Source organism: Erinaceus europaeus, chromosome 1 (assembly GCF_950295315.1).
Source record: "Erinaceus europaeus chromosome 1, mEriEur2.1, whole genome shotgun sequence".
In the NCBI taxonomy this organism is placed as follows: domain Eukaryota; kingdom Metazoa; phylum Chordata; class Mammalia; order Eulipotyphla; family Erinaceidae; genus Erinaceus; species Erinaceus europaeus.
Genome location: NC_080162.1, coordinates 130731550 through 130752683, shown reverse-complemented (window position 1 = coordinate 130752683; position 21134 = coordinate 130731550). Strand labels below are relative to the sequence as shown.

The following is a 21134-nucleotide window of genomic DNA, read 5'->3' as shown; positions in this document are numbered from 1 at the left end:
AAGAAATTTTAAGATCATAGGACAAGTCCATTTCTAGTGTTCTGAGAAGTCTCTTGACTGTTTTCCACAAAAGTTGGAAGAATCCACATTCCTGTGAACAGTGAATAAGAGTTTCTTCTCCTTCACATACTTACCAATGCTTTTCTTCCCTGTCCTTTCTAATCACAAATGTAAAATGTGATCACTTTGTCTTTATTTGTACTTCTGTAATAAGCATAACCATAATAACCATAATGACCCCAGGTCCATACTCCCAGAGGGTTAAAGTATAGGAAAGCTATCAGGGGGTGGGGGGATGGAATACAGAGTTCTGGTGGTGGGAATTGTGTGGAGTTGAACCTCTCTTATCCTATAGTTTTTGTTAGTGTTTTATTTTAAAAATAAAAATTTTAAAAAAAGTTTGAGCATTTTTTCCTCTCTTGCAATCTCACTTGTCTTTACTTATACTTGTCGAATAATCAAAAGTTTGAGTGTTTTTTCTTCTCTTGCCTAGACTTGGATGATTCTCCAAAGAATAATGTGCCTAAAGATGCCGAAAAACATATGCCTAAAAGATAAGGATAAATATCTATGGTCTCACTTATAGGTGAGACTTGGAGTGGGTGTTTAGTACTAAAGCTAAAAAGTTCTTAGAGGGGAGAATGAATCAGAATGGGGAGAAAACAGAGCCCTTCCCCACTAGGAAAAGAGAGACAGTCTGGGAGTACGGATCGACCTGTCAACGGCCATGTTCAGCGGGGAATCAATTACAGAAGTCAGACCTTCAACCTGCTGCATCCCACAAGGATCTTGGGTCCATACATCCAGAGGTTTAAAGAATAGGAAAGCTATCAGGGGAAGGCATGGGATAAGGAGGTCTGCTGGTGGGAATTGTGTGACGTTGTACTTCTCTTATCCTATGGTTTTGTCAATGTTTCCTTTTTATAAATAAAAAAAATTTAAAAAAAAAGAAAAAGAAGAAAAATCTGGGGGCTTGGTACATAATGAAAATGTATGAATTTGTCAATGAATCCACTGTAAAGCATTAGCCCCCTCAATTCTTCTTCTAGCGTTTGCCCTTCTTCCGTAGCCAGTCAACAGCTTCAGGTTGAGCCTGATGTAAAGTTTTGAGACCTCCTTTAAATCTGGAGAGGTGGCAGTCGTTGATTATGTGGGTCATAGTCTGCTGTAACCGCAGGGGAAGTTCGGGTCTTCTCTGGCTCCCCAGCGATGGAACATAGAGGCGCACCGGCCATCGCCTGTTCGATAGCGATTGAGGAGGACCCAATCATAACGTGCTAGGTCAAAGCTGGGTTGACGCTTGCAGGGGTCTGTGATGAGGTGCTGCAGGGATCTGTGATGAGGTGTTTGTTCTTTACCTCAGCTGACTGCCAACTCTGTTTCCAAGAGTCTGGAACAGAGAAGTTCAGTGTAGGCGTAGGAGACCAGATTGGATGACGAGATGTCAAGCGTTGGACAGGGTGGGCGAAGATATCCATGTATATTGGCAGGTCCGATCGAGCGTAGACGTGGGAAATGCCCCCTCAATAAAAATAAAGAAAGAAAGAAAGAAAAAAAGAAAGAAAAGGAAGAAAGAGAAAGAAAGAAAGGAGAGAAAAAGGCACTGAGGATGCAGGATGGTGGAGAAGGACCTAAAAAGGAGGTGGGGGTGTTCTGCAGACATCTATAAGGATGAACTTCACTGAACTTCTCTGATCCAGACTCTTAGAAACAGAGTTGGCAGTCAGCTGAGGTAAAGAACAAACACCTCATCACAGACCCCTGCAAGCGTCAACCGGCTTTGACCTAGCATGTTATGATTGGGCCCTCCTCAATCGCTATCGAACAGGCCATGGCCAGTGTGCCGCTATGTTCCATCGCTGGGGAGCCAGAGACGAGACGACCCGAACTGCCCCTGCGGCTACAGACAGACTATGACCCATATAGTCAACGACTGCCACCTCTCCAGATTCAAAGGAGGTCTCGAAACTTTACATCAGGCTCAACCTGATGCTGTTGACTGGCTACGGAAGAAGGGCAAATGCTAGAAGAAGAAGAAGGAGGAGGTGAGGAGTTGTACTCCTGTTAACTACTTTATTCTAAACCACTATTTCTCCTATAAAACAGTTTTGGGAAAGAAACATTTATATTTTTTCAGAGCTCATTGGTAGAGAAGAAATTGGAGTTTGGCTATATTTTGAATTTTTTCAGGAACTTAATTTATTTTGGGGTGTAACTTTTTAATTAAAAACAATAGATGTGGGAAGATGGCGGACTGAGAAGCTGCTAACAGCGAGTGCTCTGATTGCATCGTCAGCAACGGTAGGATTTTCTGCCTTTAGCAGGCCACTCAATAAGGGGTGACACCAAAGAGGTGATTATAATTTAATTTGGGTTAAGAATTAGAATAAAGGTGACACGGACTAGCGGGGCTCCAGATTTCCCAGGCGGTGCCGGGCAAGGGGAGTGCGCCGGGCATTGTCCTCCGCCCGGGAAGGTGGCTCCTCCACCGGTTGCAGAGCGCAGCGGGCAGAGGACCCGGAGAGAGCACTTTAGCTCGGGGGCTTTCGCTTGGGAGTCTCCAGGGTTCACCGCGACCCTGAGGGCGGATCCAAAGACTTCTTGAGTATAGCTCTCATTGGATCAAAGGACTTGGAGCTAGTTTTCATTTTCGAGAAATCCATTAAAAAGTCTGGAGGGGGGGGTTTCCCGGAAGATGGCGGACTGAGAAGCGGCTAGCCATTGAGCTCCGAACACATCTTGTGTAAACAATAGAATTTTCTGCCTTTAGCAGGCCAGCCAATAAGGGGCCATAGCGGTGACACCAAGGAGGTGACTATAACTTAGTTTGGGTTAAGAATTAGAGTAGGGGAAAAAAATTCTTTTTTCTTCCTTTTAATTTTCAAGCATACATCCTTCCCGCCGCCCCCCCCCCCCCCATAAGCAGTCCCTGGGATCACCTACTAGCAGGATACCCCATACCACCAAACAGGGTGTTTTTTTTTTCTTTGAATTCACTGATACACATTTGGGAAGTTCCTTGCACTGCTCTTTAATTACAACTCTTCTTCTTATCTTCTCCCTTTTCTCTCTCTTATCTCTCTCTCTTTTTTTTTTTAATCTTGTCATACACTTCTTTCTTCTTTGCCTTTCTGAATTTGTGAATTACTTTGGGGAAGAAATCTGACTCAGAGTGGACTCTCTATGTGTGTATCTCTGCTCTAGTTCCCTTTCCCCTCTTGTTACCCCTAGAATATACACTGGATAGTAGATTTGCATAACTGTCTATTCTTGCTATCCTCTTTCTTTTCTCTTTCTTCACTGGGATTTGGTTACTATTTTTTCACGGACTGGAGAAATTGTTTGGCTAACTGGTAACGATTAAACTCCTTCAATACTTACTTCAGTTGCTACTGTAATTCCGGAGGTTGGTGAGTGCAATTGTCATAAAGGTATTTATTACAGTGTTACTTGTACTCAAGACACAACAACTGAGGAACAACAGAGCATAAAAAAAAGAGAGAAACACATAAATAAAAAAAATGGGTAGATTAAAAACAAATAAAACTGCTACCCCAATGAATGAAGACAAGAGCCCAGAAGAAACCACAAATCAGTCAGAAGTAACCATAGATAAGAAAAGTATGCAAGCAATAATAAACTTATTAATCACAGAAATGAAAACAACATTGGAGGAAAGGAATGGCAGTATTAGGGAAACAACAGTTGAGACCCCCAAGAAAAATACTGATTATCTTGAGGCAATTAGAGAACTGAAAGCTGAAATAGCTGTAATGAAGAAAGAAGCTGAGGCAAGGGAAAGCAGACTAACAGAAGCAGAAAACAGAATTAGTCAGACAGAGGATGAGTTAGAGAAAACTAAGAAAGAGGTAAAAGAGCTTAAAAAGAGATTGAGAGACACTGAAAACAACAACAGAGACATATGGGATGATCTCAAAAGAAATAACATTCGTATAATTGGCCTGCGAGAGGAAGAAAGAGAGGAAGGGGAAGCAAACATTCTAGAGGAAATAATACAAGAAAACTTCCCAGACCTGAATAACAGAAAGGATATCAAGGTTCAAGAGGCCCAGAGAGTACCAAACAGAATCAACCCAGACCTGAAGACACCAAGACACATGATAGTCACAATGAGAAGAAGTAAGGATAAAGAAAGGATCCTAAAGGCTGAAAGAGAGAAACAAAAAGCCACATACAGGGGAAAACCCATAAGATTATCTGCAGATTTCTCCACACAAACTCTAAAAGCCAAAAGGGAGTGGCAAGATATCTATCGAGCCCTGAATGAAAAAGGGTTTAAACCAAGGATAATATATCCTGCTAGACTTTCATTCAAGCTAGATAGAGGGATCAAAACCTTCTTAGACAAACAACAGTTAAAGGAGGCAACCATCACCAAGCTGGCCCTGAAAGAGGTACTAAAAGACCTCTTATAAACAAGAACATCACTATAATACTTGCAATATATCAGAGTAAACAAATTGTTTTTTTGAACAATGGCACTACAATACATTAAATCCATAATATCAATAAATGTCAATGGCTTAAACTCACCCATCAAAAGGCAAAGGGTGGGGGGATGGATCAGAAAACATAACCCAACCATATGCTGCTTGCAAGAATCCCATCTGTCACAACAAGATAAACACAGACTTAAAGTGAAAGGATGGAACACTATCATACAGGCTAACGGTCCACAAAAAAGGGCAGGAACAGCCATTCTCATCTCAGACACGATAGATTTTAAATTAAATAAAGTAATAAAAGATAGGCAAGGACATTACATAATGATTAGAGGATCAATCAGCCAAGAAGACTTAACAATTATTAACATCTATGCACCCAATGAGGGACCATCTAAATACATTAAGCATCTACTGAAATAATTTCAAAAATACATCAATAGTAATACAATAATAGTGGGAGACTTCAATACCCCATATCACACTTAGACAGATCAACAAAGCAGAGAACCAACAAAGATATAAGAGAATTGAATGAAGAGTTTGACAGACTAGACCTCTTGGACATTTTCAGACTCCTCCACCCCAAAAAACTGAAATACACCTTCTTTTCAAATCCACATAACACATACTCAAGGATAGACCACATGTTAGGCCACAAAGACAGCATCCATAAATTCAAGAGCATTGAAATCATCCCAAGTATCTTCTCAGACCACAGTGGAGAAAAACTAACATTTATCAACAAACGGGAAATTATTAAAAGACATAGAATTTGGAAACTAAACAACATGATCCTTAAGAACCACTGGGTCAGAGACTCACTCAAACAGGAAATTCAAATGTTCCTGGAAACTAATGAAAATGAAGACACAACCTATCAAAATATTTGGGACACAGCTAAAACAGTACTGAGAGGGAAACTTATAGCCATACAATCACATATTAAACACCAAGAAGAAGCCCAAATGAACGACCTTACTACACACCTCAAGGACTTAGAGGAAGATGAACAAAGGAACCCTAAAGCAACCAGTAGGACATAAATCACTAAAGTTAGAGCAAAAATAAACAACATTGAAAATAAAAGAACCATACAAAAGATCAATGAAGCCAAATGTTGGTTCTTTGAAAGATTAAACAAAATAGACAAACCGCTAGCCAGACTCACCAAACAAAAAAGAGAGAAGACTCAAATTAATAGAATTGTAAACGGTGCAGGAGATATCACAACTGACACCACAGAAATCCAGAGAATCCTGCGAAACTTCTATAAAGAACTATATGCCACCAAGCTAGAGAATCTGGGAGAAATGGAACAATTCCTAGAAACCTATGCACTTCCAAAACTGAACCAAGAAGAACTACAAAATCTAAATGCACCAATCACAGACAAAGAAATTGAAACCGTTATTAAGAATCTCCCCAACAACAAAAGTCCTGGACCAGATGGCTTCACAAACAAATTCTACAAAACTTTCAGGAAACAGTTAATACCCATACTTCTTAAGCTATTCCATAAAATTGAAGAAACAGGAATACTCCCTTCTACCTTTTATGAAGCCAACATCACCCTGATACCAAAAGCTGATAGGGACAGAACAAAAAAAGGAAAACTACAGACCAATATCTCTGATGAACATAGATGCCAAAATATTAAACAAATCTTGTCCAACCGGATAGAGCAACACATCAAAAATTGTTCATCATGACCAAGTGGGATTCATCCCAGGAATGCAAGGCTGGTTCAACATCCGTAAGTCAGTCAATGTCATTCACCACATCTATAAAAGCAAAGCCAAAAACCACATGATTATCTCAATAGATGCAGAGAAAGCCTTTGACAAAATCCAACACCCGTTCATGCTCAAAACTCTACAAAAAATGGGAATAGATGGGAAATTCCTCAAGATAGTGGAGTCTATATATAGCAAACCTACAGCCAACATCATACTCAATGGACAGAAGCTGAAAGCATTCCCCCTCAGATCGGGGACTAGACAGGGTTGTCCACTGTCACCGTTACTCTTCAACATAGTATTGGAAGTTCTTGCCATAGCAATCAGGCAAGAGAAAGAAATCAAAGGGATACAGATTGGAAGGGAAGAAGTCAAGTTCTCACTATTTGCAGATGATATGATAGTATACATAGAAAGACCTAAAGAATCCAGTAGAAAATGACTGGAAGTTATTAGGCAATAATAGCAAGGTATCAGGCTACAAAATCAGTGTACAAAAATCAGTGGCATTTCTTTATGAAAACACTGAATCTGAAGAAGAAGACATCCAGAAATCACTCCCATTTACTGTTTCAGCAAAATCCATCAAATACCTAGGAATAAAGTTGACCAAAGAAGTGAAAGACTTGTATACTGCAAACTGAGTCGCTACTCAAGGAGATAGAAACTGATACCAAGAAATGGAAAGATATCCCATGCTCATGGATTGGAAGAATAAATATCATCAAAATGAATATTCTCCCCAGAGCCACATACAAATTTAATGCAATACCCATCAAAGTTCCACCAAGCTTCTTTAAGAGAATAGAACAAACACTACAATCATTTATCTGGAACCCGAAAACACCTAGAATTGCCAAAACCATCTTAAGGAAAAGAAACAGAAATGGAGGCATCACACTCCCAGACCTTAAACTATATTATAAAGCCATCATCATCAAAACAGCATGGTACTGGAACAAAAATAGGCACACAGACCAGTGGAACAGAATTGAAAACCCAGAAGTAAATCTCAACACCTATGGGCATCTAATCTTTGATAAGGGGGTCCAAAGGATTAAATGGAAAAAGGAGGCTCTCTTCAATAAACGGTTCTGGAAAAACTGGGTTGTAACATGCAGAAGAATGAAATTGAACCACTTTATCTCACCAGAAACAAAAATCAACTCCAGATGGATCAAAGACCTAGATGTCAGACCAGAAACAATCAGATACTTAGAGGAAAACATTGGTAAAACACTTTCCCACATACACCTCAAGGACATCTTTGATGAATCAAACCCAATTGCATGGAAGACTAAAGCAGAAACAAACCAATGGGACTACATCAAATTGAAAAGCTTCTGCACATCCAAAGAAACTATTAAACAAACAGAGAGACCCCTCACAGAATGGGAGAAGATCTTCACATGCCATACATCAGACAAGAAGCTAATCACCATAATATATAAAGAGCTCAGCAAACTTAGCCGCAAAAAAGCAAATGACCCCATCCAAAAATGGGCAGAGGAAATGAACAAATCATTCACCACAGAGGAGATCCAAAAGGCTAACAAACATATGAAAAACTGCTCTAGGTCACTGATTGTCAGAGAAATGCAAATTAAGACAACACTAAGATACCACCTCACTCCTGTAAGAATGGCATACATCAAAAAGGACAGCAACAACAAATGCTGGAGAGGCTGTGGGGACAGAGGAACCCTTTTACATTGCTGGTGGGAATGTAAATTGGTCCAGCCTCTGTGGAGAGCAGTCTGGAAAACTCTCAGAAGGCTAGATATGGACCTTCCGTATGACCCAGTAATTCCTCTCCTGGGGTTATACCCCAAGAACTCCATAACTCCCAACCAAAAAGAGGTGTGTACTCCTATGTTCATAGCAGCACAATTCATAATAGCTAAAACCTGGAAGCAACCCAGGTGCCCAACAACAGATGAGTGGCTGAGAAAGCTGTGGTATATATACACAAAGGAATACTATGCAGCTATCAAGAACAATGAACCCACCTTCTCTGACCCATCTTGGACAGAGCTAGAAGGAATTATGTTAAGTGAACTACGTCAGAAAGATAAAGATGAGTATGGGATGATCCCACTCATCAACAGAAGCTGACTTAGAAGATCTGTAAGGGAAACTAAAAGCAGGACCTGATCAAATTGTAAGTAGGGCACCAAAGTAAAAACCCAGTGGTGAGGGGTAGACATGTAGCTTCCTGGGCCAGTGGGGGGTGGGAGTGGGCGGGAGGGATGGGTCACAGTCCTTTGGTGGTGGGAATGGTGTTTATGTACACTCCTAGCAAAATGTAGACATATAAATCAGTAGTTAATTAATATGAGAGGGGGAAATCAATTGTATGTCTCAAAGTTTCTCAAAAGACAAACTGAATCTTTTTAATATATAGGCTATGTATTTGATATTAGGACTCTCTCAAAAGCCTAGACCAAGTAGATTAGAAGTATCCAATAGCACAGCTGTATACAAGATACTGTACAGCAAAACCATAACAAAGGGACTTTTCAAAGTTAACCCAATTAACAAATAATGTGATGATAATATTAACTATCGATTGTCTTTTTGAACCCTAAGACAGCAGGAACCTCACATCTTCACTATAGAGCCCCTACTTCCCCCAGTCCTGGAACTCTTGGATAGGGCCCACTTTCCCATATGCATCTCCCAATCCAAACCAAATAATATTGCATCCGCCGATCACAACCTAACCAAAGCAACGATTGCCACCTCAACATGCTTCACCTCAGACTGTATCTAGAGACTTCACGTGTGGAATGACAACCCTTCAGCTTCATTACTCGGGTGAGACCTTTCCTTTTATAGTACACTCTAATTTCATCTCAGGTAGTTCACTTTCTAACAAAGTCCCATAACCTAGATATACACCAGTTTCTGTGAGAGAGAGCTTATGTGCACACGTATCCATAAACTACTGCAAAATATGTACCTGAAAGCAGAAGTACACTAGAGTTTGCAGTGAGTACCTCCCTAACACTTCCTCTCCACTATTCCAAGCTTGGGATCCATGATTGCTCAACAAATTGTTTGGCTTCATATGTTAACTCTCTTTTCAATCACCAGGTTCCAGATGCCACCAGGATGCTGGCTAGGCTTCCCTGGATTGAAGACCCCACCAATGTGTCCTGGAGCGCAGCTTCCCCAGAGACCCACCTTACTAGGGAAAGAGAGAGGCAGACTGGGAGTATGAACTGACCAGTCAACGCCCATGTTCAGCGGGGAAGCAATTACAGAAGCCAGACCTTCCACCTTCTGCAACCCTCAACGACCCTGGGTCCATGCTCCCAGAGGGCTAGAGAATGGGAAAGCTACCATGGGAGGAGGTGGGTTATGGGGATTGGGTGGTGGGAATTGTGTGGAGTTGTACCCCTCCTACCTTATGTTTTTGTTCACTAATCCTTTCTTAAATAAAAAATTTAAAAAAAAACAATAGATGTCATTACTTTATGAAGGAAAACAAATATTTAAGATTTGTTTCATTTTAAATTTACCTAAAGAGAGGGAACCAGGCACTGCTATATCATATGTAAGTGCCAGGAGATTGACAAGAGGCCTTATGTATTAAGTGCAAGGCCAGAGTTCTACATCTGAGCCATTACCCTGGACTCTAAAAAATTATTCATTTTTGTAAGATAGATAGAGAGACCAGAGCACTATTCAGCACTAGCATACGCAGTGTCAGGAAGTAAATCTGGTGCCTCTTGGATACAATCCTTATGTGTTACAACTACAGTATCTCCCAGGCCTCTATGTTTAATGTTTAAATCTAAAATATATATATGCATTTTCCTTATTACAAGGTGTGAAATATTACCATGTATGAAGCATGTTCTTTTTCTTTTATTTAAATTTCTTTATTGGGGAATTAGTGTTTTACATTCAACAGTAAATACAATAGTTTGTACATGCATAATTTCCCAGTTTGCATGTTCTTTTTTATTATACTGAAAAATTCTAAAAGGCATAGTATTATATATTTGTGTGTGTCAGGATTTTTAATGAGCTTTTATTAACTGCTTAATATATGTTTAATAAAAATATACTAAAATTTTTTGGAGAAACATTCTTTTTCTTGTATACAAAACATCCCAGATACTATGATACTCAAATATAAATAAATAAACAATTATCTGATACATACAATATGATCCATATAAGTTAAAAGTGAATAAAATGAATTTAACTTTTGAAATTTGATTTTCTTTGCTTTAAATTTTCTTTTGCAATGGTTTTAAAATATTTTTGCAATAATTCTTTATCTGTACAAACCCTGGAATTAATATATAAAATACATACATGTATATTTTTTCTCCCAAGGATTGAAGAATTTTTTTTAAAAAAACTTTTAAAACTTCATTTTATTGATACCTTCATTAATATGTAATTCATGTAGCATCGATATAAACCTTCTAAATTGTAAAGTTCATTGGTTTTTAGTAGAATCACAGAAATGTATATTATTTTCAACATTTTTTCCTTTCTTTTCTTCCCCTTTATTGGGGAATTAATGGTTTATAATTGACAGTAAAATACAATAATTGGTACATGTGTAACATCTTTCAGTTTTCTGCATAACACTCCAAACTCCCACCTAGGTCCTCTTCTGCCATCATTTTCGAGGGACTAAACACATCCCCATTCCCTAGAGCCTTTTACTTTGGTACAGTAATACTTTGTGAACATTCAAAAAATTTTTGTTTGTCTGCTCAGTTAGTTTAGTGCTTGACTGATGATTTGATAAAGCTTTTTTTCCCCTTAATGATTTGAACCAACATACCATCGACATTTTATTTTATTTTTAAATATTTTTATTTATTTATTATTGGACTGAGACAGAGAGAAATTGAGAGAGGATTGCTGGGAAATAGTGCAGATGCAGTCACATCTGCCATGTTGTGCGGTCAGGGCACTGACAATTCCCCGCCATAGTTGCAGTGCTTTGGTTACTCCTCCCCCTTCCCATTCTCATGAGAGTTATTATCCTACCCTGGAGTGCTATGGGTACTCCTCCCCTTCTCATTCTCATGAGAGTTATTATCCTACCCTGGAATGCTATGGTTACTCTTCCCCCTTCCCATTCTCGCGAGAGCTATTCCCATAAAAGCCCTCCTTCTTCCACCCCTTTCTCACTTGCCCACCTTTCACTTCGGTGATTAGACACAGGGAAGGTTGTTGTGCGAGGCGGCCATTTTTGCTACCTCCACATGGCTCAAACTGCTGCTCTCTCACCCAACTCTGAGGTGCCAGTGCAAATAAAGGATTGAGTTCCCTTTCTGCTCCAAACCTCCTTTTTCTGTGTCCTGCTGCCGCTGCTGCAAGTGACTGAGGATGGGGAGATAGAGAGGGAGAGAAGCAGAGAGACACCTGCCTGCCCCCCACTTCACCACTCCTGAAACTTTCCCCCTGCAGGTAGGAACCAGGGGCTTGAACCTGAGTCCTTGTGCACTGTAATGTGCACACTTATCCAGGTTCACCACTGCCTGGCCTCCATCTTTGACTTATGGCGAAGCTCTATTGTGTCCTGTGCACACACTTAATGCTCCAACAATTTTGAAAAGCTTGTCTTAGCATTCACTTTTGCTCATGGAGCCCTGGAAGTGAGAGTATCATACAATCTTAATTCTGTTGTGGACATGAACTTATGAATATGTGTGTGAACTTCCAAGTCTTAGTAAAATACCTGAAGTCTGTGAAACTCCCCCTGTATATTTCATTCTGCATGTAAGTTTTCTGTTGGTTGGGGGTACGTTGTTCATTCTCTTTTTTATACTAACTAGTACTAAGCAAAGCAGCTACTATGTTACATGGTTGGTTTTTTTTTGGGGGGGGTCATTGTTCTTTGAGAAATGCACAGAATATAGTACTCCTCCAACTGAACAGCTCTGGGTGAAATTAAAGAATGATAGTCATAATAGATTTTTTCAGACAAGCACCAGGTAGTTTTCAATGGTTTCATTCTCTGGAGATGTAGTTTTCTGATGAGCTACACACCTGATTTGCCATTTTCCATCAGTTAAGTTTCCATAACTTCTATACATCATGTTTACTAGGACTCTAAGCTATTATGAATCTCAATAAAAGCAATGAAAAGAGTGTAACTTATGGGCCTGAAAATCTCATCATCTTAGAATGCCAATCTTACAATCCTATGAGCCCTAGATGACATAGCTTCAGTCCCTGCCACTGCCATGTGCCAGAACTGAGCAATGTTTTCATATCTCTCTATCATATGTATGTAAATAGATTAAATGAATATGATAACTTAAATTTATCACAAAGCTATTGTTGTTATTTTCATCTTCCCCCCTAAAATATATAATGGCTACAATGTCAGCTTAACTGACAGTGATGTCTAGAAATGGAAAAAAGCTGTATTATGCTATGATATAGTCAGTTAAAGTGGAAAACACTTCTGCAGTTTAGCTAAAAAAAAAGGGGGGTTCCTTCAACTTGGATCAACAATGGTAAAGAATGTTCCATCTTACAAAGAGAGGATGGACAATATACTATATTCTACACATGAGGAAGATGGGTCCTGATATTAGGGCACCTTGGAATGTTCCAACTTATGACCACAGAATGTGAACACAGATCTACAGAGATTCAGAGGTCACATAGACTCCTAAGCTGAATATGGGCCCCAGATCACATCAAATCGATGGAGTCTGCAGTCAACAATATTTATATACTTTTCCAATATTTGAGAGCTACTCTCTTCCCTGATCCAGAGAGTGGAAGAAAAAGGAGGAGAAAAATAGGAAGGAAGGAGGGAAGGTAGGAAGAAAAATAAAAGAATCCCAGGAATAATGGAGTCATACAGACATCATACCCCAAAGATAAGCCTTGTGGCTAAAAAGAAAAAAAAAATCACAATTTAAAAACTAAGCCTAGTTTGTAAATAAGGTCTGATGAACCACTATAAAATGTTCAATATAGATAAAAATAATCAGATTTATTGCATAAAATGTATAAACCTTCCTTAAGGACATGGAGAATAAATCATTGTTTTATTTTGTTTTGTTTTTAATCTAAGCATCAGTCAGCTCTAGCTGTTGCCTGGGTCTTGGCAGTACATGGGATTGAAACACAGACTTCCTATCAGTAGGTTCTGTGTACAACCACTGTGCACCACCCCAGCTCTAAAAAGGGTTAATTGATTAAAAAAAAAAACCCTTTATATCAGACCATACATTACATCTACTTTTTAGATACCATTCATATAGAAGACACTGAAGCAGACAAGGATAGGACATTTTGATAAAGGGAACATGAAAGAGGTGCAGAGAAAGGTGACCTATATACCAAGAGAATTCCTTTCAAGCCCTTACCTAGTCCCCTATAAGAGGTGAGGAACAAGTCCATGCAGACAGTTTAATATATAGACCTATGACAATTGGTCCAAAGTTGAACAAAGCAAGTTTGTTCAAACTAACTATAACATAAAAAATTAGTAAAGTCATGAGCCCTTTGAATATACCTTAAATAGACCTACTAGCTATTTCCAAAATGGAGACTCCAAATCTTCATCTACAAATTCTAGCCTTTAGGTATGTATGGCTTTATATGTTAACTCTTTTTCAGCAACCAGGTTCCAGATGCTGTCATGATACCAGCTGGACTTCCTTGGACAGAAGACCCCACCAATGTGTCCTGGAGCTCTGATTCCCCAGTACCCACCCCACTAGGGAAAGAGAGAGACAGGCTGGGATTTTGGAGCGACCTGTCAATGTCCATGTTCAGTGAGGAAGCAATTACAGAAGCCAGACCTTCCACCTTCTGCACCCCATAATGACCCTGAGCCCATACTTCCATAGGGTTAAGAATAGGAAAGCTGTCAGGGGAGGGGATGGGATATGGAGCTCTAGTGCTGGGAATTATACCCCCTCTTATCCTATGGTCTTATTAGTGTTTCCATTTCAAAAATAAATAAATAAAATTAAATAATAATGAAGTTCTGAGTAGATTTAGTACAATCAACTGGAACAGAAAATTATCTCACAGTAATCAGATTTTGCAGAGAACACAGTTACATAGTGTTGTTACTTTTGTCCTCACTCTTGAGGTTGGTGGGAAAATTTTGATAGATTAAATTTTGAGATAGCACAAGGAACTTTGCAATTTTAAAATATCCCAGGGAATGCACACTAGAGTTTGGATAACATTTCTTATTCTAGATTGTTATTAATCCGTTCACACACTTTTATCTATTTGTTAAAATCTTATGAAGGCTTCTGCTTGCATCCAGCCAATATGCTAGTCAGTAGGTACTTTAATTCTAAGTGAATGTAATGAGAAGTAAATACAGACATTAAAGTATAAGTGATGATGCCAGGAGGTTCCAAACTGACTAAACAAACTTCTCTGCTGTAGCATTGTGTGCCTCTAACTGCTTTTGGATGATGTAATTTCCTGTCTTGTAATAGAAACTTTGCCTTTATGTTTTACTAAACTACATTTTTAATTGGATTGATTTAAAAAAAAATGCATATCGATAGAAGTAGGTATTGTAGAGGTGAGTACAAACAGACCTGATATTTTATATGGAAAAAAAAAGGAAAAAAATGTCATGCCTGAGGTTCAGAGATCGAAAGTTCAATCCCTAGCACTGATAGCAGTCAGAACTGAGCAGTGTTCTGGTACCTAGTTTTATGACATTACAGCAAGAATGAAGAGAGTTTTCTTCCAACCAACAGGGAAAATAGTCATAATTAGTATCAAAATTAGGCATTAAAATAAATAACATTCAGGAATTCAGGAGACTGTGCATAGGATAAAGTGTTGAACTCTCAAACATGAATTACCAAATTTAGTCCCTGGCATTACATGTGCCAGAGTGATACTCTGGTGTCTTCTCTCTCCCTCATTAGTTAATTAAGTAATTAATACAACTTTAATAAATACATAAAATTGTTTTGTAAAATCTTAGGAAGGTGTTGATATTGTGTCCTATGTAGAAGACATCAGTTATTAATTAGATAAGATATAACATTGTACTTAATTTGATTATTTGAAAAATAGGTTTTATCCAAATGTTCAAAATAATCAACAAAGATTTAGGTATGTCTGCAACCTTAGGGAAGTTGTGGTATTTATAAGAATATATAGAGAGACTTAATATCTTTTAATTCACAAAATCATCCATTTTTGATTCTCAACACTTCATTTATAATCTGCTGGAAAAGTCAAGAAAAAGCAGAATTATAAAGTCTCCAGAAGTGAAAGTGTTCTGTAATATAGATTCAAATAGCATTGAATCATTCTAAGCCTAAGTCTGTGACTTAACCCTATACAAAATTAGAATTTTTTATGTCAGAAGAAGGGTAGTGTGAGTTATATAGTTTTGTTTACTAAACTTTCGGTAGTTTTTTATAATAGTGTGCTGAAAAATATAGTCACTTAAAATCATCTTCACTAGGAAAAAAAAGTTTACTTACTAGTAATATATTAAAAAGTAGTTCCTAAAGTTATATTTACTTTGGGATTTCCATCTTTGGAAATGATAAACAGCTTAATATATGAATACTAGTTTAAATAACTTAGATATTCTAATACCCCAAAACAATTCTATTATATAAACTGTCAGTGTAGATGAGAACATTTATTCAGATAATTTAATATGACATATCAATTTTGGCTTATGTGCTATAGACTTGTCAGACAATTTAGAGCTAAAAATGTATTAGCTTTAGTGATCTCATTTCTCCCATAATCTGAACATTGCTCTGATTCATTTGATAGAGATGATATATTTACATAAAAGTCAAAAAACAAATTTTGGAGTTTTTCTCAGGGCTTTTAATTATTTTTTTAAGTATGAACATAAAATAACTAAGGCATGGTGTACTCAAATGCTCCTTCAATCATATTTAGTATCTGCTCTGCACTCATACTATGATCAGAGGCTGCACTTATAATTTTCACAGACACCACAGAACTCAATTTAGTATATTTTGTCTTATACGTCTGTTACTATTTCTGAGATAAAAAAATACTTTCTTTAAATATGGCCAATTTCCCAAGCAAGATTTGTAATTTCTTGGTGATTATCTTTTAATTTAATTTCTATAAAAGATAATCTATTACAGATCTTCCTTTCTTTGGTCTTTTAAATTGTCCAAATCAATAATTTCCAACTTTTCCTTTATAGGGTCAACTATAATCTATGAATCGATATCTGGGGTTGTTCTGGAATGATACACCTGGTAGTCCAATGACCTTCACCACAAAAATTTAGAGTCACCAAGGCAGATGAGGTAACACAAGTTATATATATTCACTGGAAGGAAAAGAGCATATATATATATATATATATATATATATATATATGCTCTTTTCCTTCCAGTAATAATAGTCTTTATTACATATATATATGTATATATATACATATATATATACATATATATATGTATATATATTCCCAAAGTACAACTAGTTTCAGCACTCTATATTCTACTCCAAGTTTTTTTTTTCTTTTCCTCCAGCATCAATGCACTAATAAATGTTACTGTTTTGGACTGGGGAGACAGCACAATGGTTATGCAAGGGCCTTTCATGCCTGAGGCACCAAAGGTCCCAAGTACAATCCCCAGCACCACTTTAAGCAAGAACTGAGTAGTGAGTGCCCTGGTAAAACAAATAAAATAAATAAATAAAAAGTTTAGTTTTTAAGTCATTCATTGTATATTGAAAAGAACATTAAACTATTATAGATATTGAAGCTAGGTTTTAGAGCCCAACACAATTAGGATGAATTAACACAATTTTCCCCATGCTACCTAATCTCAAATTATTCACCTTATGTATTTTTATTTTTTAAAAACTTTAAAAAAGGGACTGGGGGTAGATAGCATAAAGGTTATGCAAGAAGATTCTCATTCCTAGGCTCCATAGTCCCAGGTTCAATCCCTCGCACCACCGTGAACCAGATCTGAGCAGTGCCGGGGGGGGGGGGGGTAGGGGGGTTTATAAAAAGTAGTATGGCAATGTCATTGAACATGAAGGGTATAGGTTTTACTAAACTTGTCAGAACACCATAATTACTATGAAGAGCTATATATGTAAAATTTTGAAAAAAAAAAGATGAAACAGCCTTTGATATTTTTCTGTTCGAGTTTCCTCATTGTATAGTGAACTTAAAATGTTGCATTTCTACCAGAGGGACTGTTGATCAACTTTAGCAATTATTCTTATGAAATATGAACTCTGAAATGATTACTTAGTGAACATAAAAAGATAATTACCACGTTTAATCTTTAAGTGAATGGAAGACATACAAAAACACAGAACATATTACAAATTCTTAAAAATAGCAGATTTTGAAACTGAAAATGTATGGGTGTATAATTTTAAATAAGTATTCACAGGGCCATGGGATAGCTCACTTGGTAGCATTACACTTTACCAAGTGTGAAAATGTGTCTTCAAGTTCTCGGCTACCATGTGGAAGCACCATGCAAAGGTGAGGTCTGAATGTGGAAATAGCTCAGCTGGTCAGCATTAGCCTTACAAAGTGGAAGGTTCACAAGTGGTGAAGCACAGCTATACTCTCTCATCTCTGCCCCCTCTCTCCATTTTTATAGGCGACAGAAAGAGGAAACGATTTTGTTGGGAGTGGTGGAAGTGAGCAGGTAAAGAGCTTTGCAGTGTTCCCATGGCATATCTAATACATGCCTCAAAATATATTCTCTAAAACTATTAAAATAATGTATGGCAACAAAGTCATGTGAGAGGCCTTATTTTTCTTTAAATGTATATTTCTTTTTAAAAAAATATTTATTTATTCCCTTTTGTTACCCTTGTTGTTTGTATTGTTGTTGTAGTTATTTATTTTTTATCTCATTGTTGTTGGATAGGACAGAGAGAAATGGAGAGAGGAAAGGAAGACAGGAGGAGAGAAAGATAGATACCAGCAGACCTTCTTTCTCCGCCTGTGAAGTGACTTCCTTGTAGATGGGGAGCCAGGGGCTCGAACAGGGATCCTTATGCTGGTACTCACTGCCTGCACAATTAATATGCCACTTCTGGTGACCATTTAATTTCTTACTTCTTAAAATAAATCTTTCTTTACTTCTTTCTTTCTTTCTTTCATTCCTTTCTTCTCTCCCTTCCTTCCTTCCTTCCTTCCTTCTTTTATAGAGACAAAGAGAGACTGATAAGGAAGAGGAGATATAAAGGCTGAAAAAGAGACACTTGCACACAGCATTATCCATAGTGGAGCTTCCCCCATGCAGGTGGAAACCAAGGGCTTGATCCCAGGCCCTTGAACATGTTAGCATGTGTACTCTACCTGGTGAACCATCTCCTGACCCTAAATTATTTATTTTTCACATTAATTTTCATATATATATATATATATACAGATATATATGAAATGTATTTCATAGGACAGAGAGAAGTTGTAGGAAGGGAAGATAGAGAGGGAAAGAGACACCTACAGCCCTGCTTTATCACCAGTTAGGCTTCCCCCCTTCAGTTGGGGACTGCAGACTTGAACTGGCTCTTTGTACATTGTAATGTGTGCACTCGACCAGATGAACCTTCACTTAGGCCCAGGTATATTAAACCTATTTATATTTTATTTTGTACTATGTTGATAATGAAGCAACAGATTTCAGAAAGGGATTACTTAATTTATGAATTGACTATGTCATTATTTGGACTTACAGTTCTTTTTTTTCTTTTCTTTCTTTCCTTTCAACTCAAGGACTTTGATTCTTTGTCTAGCAAGAATTACTTAGTATAGAAAAGGCAAATACAAAAAGGTGAAATCATCCAAACAAGGATAAGTACACTACATGAATACATGAATGTCCTACATGCTACTAGTGTAATACATGGGCAAGAAAATATTTAAGAAGTCATTTTAGGAAGAAACTATTAGTAGAAGTAGAACTTGGTATTTTTATTATGAAATACAGTTTACCATGTTTGCTGCAAGACAAAATTTTAGATCTGTTTGTGCCAATGAAATGAAGTTAGTAATGTAAATCCAAGTGTTTTTTCCACTAAAAGAATGTAAGATAATTTAAGCATATCTTTAAAATTCTTATAACAAAATTCAGATTTGTAATAACTCAAATATAAAGAATTTCATGCTCAACATCAATGCTACTCATTTATTTCTCAGATCAAGAGCGACTGACAGCTGCAAGATTAACTAATGGCATCACTGTAATTGAAACGGGCACAATAGGCACAATCATTTTACAAACTGCTCACTAAAAACTTTTTAACTCAGTGCATTTAGATATGGACAATTGGAAATAGATGCATGTAATAATTCACAAGAATGGTACTGGTTCCTACTAACAAAAAGTGTTATTACCAATGTGGAGTACAGAAATTTCTCTTTTGGCTAACTTTATTTCTAACTATGAGAATTGGTTGACATAAATTTGATTCTGTTATTTATATGGGAAGTAATAGAATACTAAAAATTCCAGCTTCTATTAAAACTGCTAAAGTGCGACTTAGAGCTGGCATTGTGGTGTGGCATGATAACGAAATTGACCAGAAATTAAAAAAGAAAAGAGTGAAAATAAGGTGAGTGATGTTTAGCAAAAATAATTGCAAAATGTCCAGAATTTTTTCACCCCAATCCTACGCCCCAATCATTCTCTCTCTTGCTCTCTCTTTCTCTCTCTCTATTACTTTGTTGTGCTCTCTTGTCTGACTAGTGAGTTCTTGATATGGTTTCTATCAAACATTTGATATTAGGAGATTAAATAAAGCATCTTGTAAATGTGTGAGTACCTTCTGGGTTTCTCATATTTGTACTTCTGTTACAGTCATTAGAAGATGCCACCACGGAATTGGGCGGTAGTGCAGCGGATTAAGTGCACGTGGCGCAAAGCGCAAGGACCAGCATAAGGATCCAAGTTCCAGTCCCTGGCTCCCCACCTGCAGGGGAGTCGCTTCACAAGCAGTGAAGCAGGTCTTCAGGTGTCTATCATTCTCTCCCCCTCTGTCTTCCCTTCCTCTCTCCATTTCTCTCTGTCCTATCCAATGACATAAACAACAATAATAATAACTACAACAATAATAAAAACAAGGGCAACAAAAAGGAGGTAAATATTTTTTAAAAAAGAAGATGCCCCAGGGGGTCGGGCGGTGGCGCAGTGGGTTAAGCGCATGTGGCATAAAGCGCAGGGACCGGTGGATCCCGGTTCGAGCCCCCGGCTCCCCACCTGCAGGGGAGTCGCTTCACAGGCGGTGAAGCTTGTCTGCAGGTGTCTATCTTTCTCTCCCCTTCTCTGTCTTCCCCTCCTCTCTCCATTTCTCTCTGTCCTATCCAACAACGAATTGCATCAACAAGGGCAATAATAATAACCACAACGAAGCTACAACAAGGGCAACAAAAGGGGGAAGAAAAAAAAAGATGCCCCAAATAGTCTATCAATGGTTGAGAGTCTTTAGTATTACCTATCATATAATTTGCACCAGATAAGATCCATCATTTTTGACAACTAACAGGAGTATATGTCTAGCCAGGGTAAAAGAATGAGAAAGCCACGCTACCCATGAACTTGAATATGAAAGGCTTATTTTGTATGGCCACAAGGTATTGTGATTGTCCCACAGGAGCAACTAATTATTGATTACATCTAGTGTATTCATGGTATAATGCTGGCAATAATAGATTCAGATGAATAATGGATGCAATATCCTAATTACTATATACTTAAGAAGGTGAGGTTAAAATATAAGATAGACTAGAAATAAGTATAGAGGTAACACACCAGAATTTTCATGTCTGAAACCCAAGAGTTGCAGCTTTATTTCCCAACACCAAAATACACCAGAACTAAGCAGTGTTCTTTCTCTCACTGCCCCCCAGTGAAGATACATAAAATCTTAAAATGGAAAAGGGGCGGGGGTAGATAGCATAATGGTTATGCAA

At 37.8% G+C, this 21134-nt stretch overlaps 1 protein-coding gene across 1 annotated transcript in view; it reads right to left on the bottom strand.

Moving 5' to 3' along the window:
• The window catches only part of CSMD3 (CUB and Sushi multiple domains 3), a 1712448-nt gene that overhangs the window by 1478584 nt on the left and 212730 nt on the right, over positions 1 to 21134 (bottom strand). The window lies entirely within an intron of this gene.